This window comes from Solanum stenotomum, chromosome 6 (assembly GCF_019186545.1).
Source record: "Solanum stenotomum isolate F172 chromosome 6, ASM1918654v1, whole genome shotgun sequence".
In the NCBI taxonomy this organism is placed as follows: domain Eukaryota; kingdom Viridiplantae; phylum Streptophyta; class Magnoliopsida; order Solanales; family Solanaceae; genus Solanum; species Solanum stenotomum.
Window position 1 is genome coordinate 26047283 of NC_064287.1, and position 6455 is coordinate 26053737.

Consider the following 6455-nt stretch of genomic DNA (forward strand, 5'->3'; position numbering starts at 1 on the left):
GAAATATTCTTGATGATTACTTTTTAGGAGTACTTTTATTCTTCATGTCTATTAATTCTCAAGTTTGATACTTTATAAAGTACTTTTAGTTTACTATTTTCGGATGCAATAAATGAAAAATGTGATGTTTTCAATTCTGCCTACATTTTTTGATTGTTAATTTCTGATAAAGTAAGTTTTGTATACATGTTTTGAATCTGGTACTTAATTTTTTGTAACTTTGGTATGGGATAGAATTATAGTATAAGTTGTTGTGATGTGTGCCAAAGTTATAAGAGACAACATGTAACAATATTCTTAATATTCAAAGTATCAAGTTTAACTCTTTGCATCAAGTGCAAAGAATATAGTATCATATATTGTTCAAAATACATATTTGAGACGTTTGAACCAATTGTATATCATATACATAATATCTTCTTGTATATTTTGTATCTACCAATAATAAGTATCAACCGTTGTCATTTTTACCAATATTATAAGAGACAAGTTGTACCACGTGTTGTGCTACATACAATTTTGTTATTTGTGGACGCAATTGTGTATCAAGTGGATAATAATTTTCTGGAAATTTTAAATCAGCTTAAAAAAAGTTAGAGTAAGTTTGGTATCAATTTTGTGTATTTGATACTTAATATTTTTGCAACTTTGGCATGGGATAGTAAATTAATATCAATTGTTGTGATGTGTACCAAAGTTATAATATACAACATGTAAAAATATTCTAAACATTCAATGTATCAATTTAAACTAATTGTATCAAGTGCAAAAAATATAGTATCAGATTTTATTCAAAATACACATTTGAGATGTTTGAAGCAACTATTATCATATACATAATATTTTTGTAAATTTCGTATCTGCTAATGATTTAGTATCAACTGTTGTGATTTGTACCAATCTTATAAGAGACAATTTGTACCCTGTGGTGTGAAGAATAATTTTTTGTTATTTGAGAAAACAAAAGTGTATCATGTACATAATAATTTTGTGAAAATTTTGTATCAACATAAACAATAGTACAAGTTGTACTAATGTGTATAATACTTATAATATACATAATTTAATAAGGTATTATAATGTATTGAAAATGAATTAAAAGCGACATAAAATATTATGGACATAAATACTCTTCAAATTTAGACGTATGAATTACTTAGAAGTATCATTCCAACATGGGGAAGAATACTCCAAAACACTTAATGTACCTTCAAAATAATAGAACTTCAGCTCTTTACTGTCAGTCGGTAAATAAACTACTACTCTACATTAAGAAGTTCATCATCTACAGATGGAAGGAAGTCACCCTTTGACTTTATATGATCATCATTCTCGCTAACATAACCCATCTTGGCCTTGTCTGTACCATATTTCCATAATAGTGACGCATATCATGTGTGAAGATAGTCACTTCGAAAAGGGACCGATGGAATTTTCATCTCGTCGCTCAGAAATTCAGCAAATGCAACTACATACGTTGCGTAGTCATTGCAAACATAAAGAAGATACAGTATAAATTGAATGAAATTTGTGAGTAAAGAAAAGTTGATACAATATTGACAGGCTATCGCTTTCTTGTTGCATAATATCTTGAGCAAATTCGACCTCAAACGAATGTTGTAGACCCAACAATTCACCATTTTGTTGTCTTTGTATGCATCGAATGCTTCCTAATCAATTCTGTCCATTTTATCAAAGAATCCACTATCATGAAGGTTGTTTGGAAGAATCACAAACAACTGTTTTATCTTACCGGATTGAACTTTTTTCCTTTATCCCAAATATGAGTCATAAACTCGTATTAAAATTTTCCTTAAAACAATCACAACCAACACCCAATGAAAGTCTCCGTCACAGAAGACCATAATACATAGTCAACTAGATGCCATGGTAAGGCAGCAAGGACAAAAAATTCATTAACGACGTCTTTGATGGACCTTTCATATACAGATACATCATTAGCTCGGGTAGTGTGTTCATGTATAGTAAGAGTATCATCGGCAGGACTGGAATAATACCTTTTGTACGCATTGTTGATATATGACTTGAACAAACAATTGCACATAGTGTATATGTATTGATCAATTATTCTTAGTTTTGACTTCTTGCGTGGATAGTAAAAAATTACATCTATGTGCTGCAAAATAAAGAAAAAAAGAACATAATACATAAAACAACAATATATGATAAAAAGTAAATGATAAATGTAAAAATTGGCAAACACAATTAGTAATATGAAAATTTGAGTGACACATGTTAATTGCGTATCATATACATAATTGTAATGTATATTGTACCTGTATCAGTCCAACATTTATTTGATTGTGACATAGTATAAAACTAGTTCTTGTCCAAAGGAATTGAGACAACTAAATCCATACAATAAAACTCAAATAGAGCAGTTTTGACACTATATTTATCGTTAGATGGTTTCCTATGAGAATGATTGTAGTCAACATAGGAATAATTTAATACAAAATCAAAGTATAAAGATACAATAATATGAAAACTTACTGATTCATATGTGATTTGCAATAAAGATACATTAATAAAAAAACATACTTGTTTGCATGTGATTTGAGGAGTTCTTTTTGTATCCACTTGGAGTACTCCTACATTAAAACTGACCAAAATTGATAGGTGATGTCACATCCTTCAAATGGATTGTATGGGCGGATGTCATCATTTATTTTCCCCTTGCCCTTATCGGTTGATCCAAAGTCAGTCAAATAAGAAGACTGCATAATCTTTGAAAGCATTCTTTTACGTGAAGCTGGAGTATTTGTATCAAGATTGTGTGCTGACTCCTTTACTTAAAGTTGGGAGGGTAGCTGGCTGCTAGATAGAAAATCATCACTGCCAATTAGATAGAGATGAATGATTACACTCAATGGTTCGACATGAATTATCTCGTTTGGAAGTCTGCAGACAAGTGCATCTATGACTGCTTCAGTGTAGGATGAAATGGAAGCTGATGTGGTAGAATTCTACATGATATCAGGGAATTGTAAAAAAAATTACAATTTACATACGCAACTGTTGACATTTTCAGTAAACTATTTAGAACCAGATCGATATATCAACAATTACTAGATTTGAAGCATGTTTTTTGAAGTCTTGTTGAATTGTATCAGCAACATCTTCATTGCCGCTCAAAACTTTTGTGTCTGATTGGGGGGTTTCATGTCCTGCATCCTCCTAATAAACAGAATATTACATATCATTTTGATTTTTTTCAAAAATAATTAATGTATAATAATTCAAAAACTCTTTACTTACCACTTCCTTATTATAAACAATCTCTTCTACTGGAACATGACTATGGTGTCTTATGGGTAGAGCATCTGTGGAATTTTCCATAGCATGTTGCTTAATTGTTGTATCATCACTTTGTGTTTATAGTTTAGTGTATTAGAAAAAATAAATTAAAGTATCTGTTAATGGTGATTCAAAAATTATATATAGTATCAAATGAGATTTTAATGTATCAGGTACAACCACTGATACACAAAAATGTAAAGTTTGTTTCATTATATGAATTAAAATTACTAAAGTATCAACCATTGTAAATGATCCATTAATAATACTTTTAAGAGAATTGACTAACCATTAAAAGACATTAAATTATATAATTAAATTTAAGTATCAGATAATACTTTTGCAACATTTTCTCGAGTAACATGTTGTTTTTCAACCTCCACAGTAGATGCATCAGTATCATGATCACTAGTTGCAAAATTCATACATATGTGTGAAATGGTTTGTTGAAAGAATTGAGTAGAAGTGCGTTGTAGATCAATATTATTTTTCTCTACTGAATCATCCTCTATATGTTGAATAGAAATGCCACCATTGTCCTTCATGATCCAAAAATTCAGTATAACACAAAACTGTAAAAGAAAGAAAAAAAATAAAAATACTACATTATCAATTTTGTTATCTTTCGCTTCAACTGCTTTCATCAACTCATAATAATTTTTTTTAATTAACATCTGAAGAGCTCCAATTTTTTTTGTCAACCTAGATTCAATTTAACCATATTAAGTGGAATTGACAATAGACCAAAAAATGTTTAAATCATACAGTTATGTTTACTAACATAACACTTCATGTAATCCTTCAATTCCTCATGTCCTGCATTGTTCCAAATTGTTCTTTGAAAAAATATATTATGAGAAACACTAGATACATTATCTACTTGTGGCGTTTGTGAATTCGGAGTTTCAAATGGCTGATTTGGCTGCTCATCTGGTTGTGTGGCTTTGGGCACATTAGTTTTTGTTGGATGTACAACCTTTCTTCTCTTGGGACCGTGGTAGGGTTGATCATGTGCTAGAAACTCGTGTCGATGTCCTTGACAGTTTCTCCGGAGGTTTTGATGAAAAGTCTTCAAATGCAGGAACCTACTTTAGTTACTCCTCCTCATGATTAACATCTAATGTGGCTGGTCGAGTTGGAGGTACATGACTGTTATTTAGTAAATCAAGTGATCTGATTTCCTCCGAAGTTGGCTGAAAGCTAGAACAATCATTCTATACAAACAAATAGTAAAACATCATGAGAGTCAAAAATATAATGTATCGCAAACTAAAAAAAAGAAGTAAAAAGGTTGTTATGTGCTAATTACCTCAGAAAAAATGGTTTCCATAATTTGGTATAGTAATTCATTCTTTAACAACTATCTCATTATGTATTATAGGCGCACATTCATATACCCAGTTATTAAGTGCGTATGCAAATCCATTCAAGTGATACATTTTTTTGTAGTGTTTGTACTCTTTCCTAAATAATATCATTAACTTTGTGAAGGCAAGTTATCCCCATGGAAACTGTTGATAGCTGCCATCTTCTACCATTAAGAAATCTTTAATAGGGATCGCTGCATCACCAAGTTGCGACAATACAAATGTATGAATGAAATACAAGATAGCCATCTAAAGGGCATCATCAGTGTTGTCCCAACCACCCATAACAAAACGATCTACCAAACATCCTTTATTTACATTATAAGTTGGACCAGGAAAAAAAATATCTTTGAACCAGCCTACTAGTTTTTGAATCTAGATATGTATAATCCTTAATATTTCCTTTACATTTCAGACCATTATTAATAGCAAATTCTTTGATACTAAATTACAAGAAAATTTCTTTGGCATGAAAAATATGCATTTCTTTGTCTAAAATGTCCTGCTCAACCTTTAAAAGATATAAACAGTTGGTAATTTGTCATTGGTAGTTGCATTTGGGGATATTTAGGTATGAGCCAAATATAGTATCCTTGAATAATTTCATACATTCGTCCTTTATTGACACCACTAAATCTTTATTAAAATTTGAGTTGTAAGTAGGATAAAACTTTAGGGAGTGCTTTAAAATATGTTCGATTACATATTTTATATTCTGCAATTCCGTAAATGATGTTGATCAATCATAAAACAGATAAATAATACATACAAAACTAATAGGGAAAGGCCATATATTTCACAAAAGAATATGTTTCCCTTTATTTAATACTAAATAATAACAATCCATAACTGATATAGAAAATTAATTTATTTTGTATATACACTGACTTATATTTGAATATGATACATAATGTAAACTCTCAGATCTATTATATTCTGTTTAAGTATCATTTGTGCGAATATCTATGAATATGATAAACTGTACAAAAAACAACCTACATGTCATATTGTGAGCTGAATACCTATCTAAGATACATTTCTCATCAAAAATTTTTGACAAAACCTAGGGTTTATGAGTATAAATGTGTAAGTTATACTCAATACGAATATTTGATAAAATAATCATAACGTCATTCAACCTTATACATTGACCTTTAACTTTTGATACATTAAAATAACAACAATATATGCAACAATTAATGTTTCTGGGTAACAACTACAGATTTCATTCAAGATACACAATAAAAATTTCTTTTTCAACAATGTATCAAATTAAAAGAAAATGAAAATAGGGGAATAAAGAATGTTTTAAAAAACTATATATGAAAAGAAATGCATACCATGGGTAGTGTTGGTCGAGAAATGGGAGGGGCAACCTTTTTACCCCTTTTCTTTTGAGTTTTTTCATCCTTTGCTTTAGATGATGCAAACACTTCCTCTTTAGATTTTGTGTTTTTAGAACTTTGATTTGCCATTATTTTCGGATCATGCAACCTTTTAGATCTCAGTTCTTCCTAGTTGGGGCCTTCTGAATAAAAAATTCAATCACTGTTACGTGTTATTATTTGGGAAATACCAATATTAAAAGACGAATGATCCATAATGCAAGAGCCCAAATTGATGGAACCATACAAATTGATTTGAAAGCAAAATGAAGAAGATGAGAATACTTATTTTGAACTTTGAAGACGGTTCAATAGAGATAGAATCGTTTGAAATTCAAATTGATTTGAATTTGATAACTGATTTGGTAGTGGGGAGAGATTGGAT

At 30.1% G+C, this 6455-nt stretch overlaps 1 pseudogene; it reads right to left on the reverse strand.

The window, feature by feature from the left end:
• Positions 1 to 1259: 1259 nt before the first annotated feature.
• Positions 1260 to 6160, reverse strand: LOC125868620 (uncharacterized; annotated as a pseudogene).
• Between the last annotated feature and the right edge of the window lie 295 nt (positions 6161 to 6455).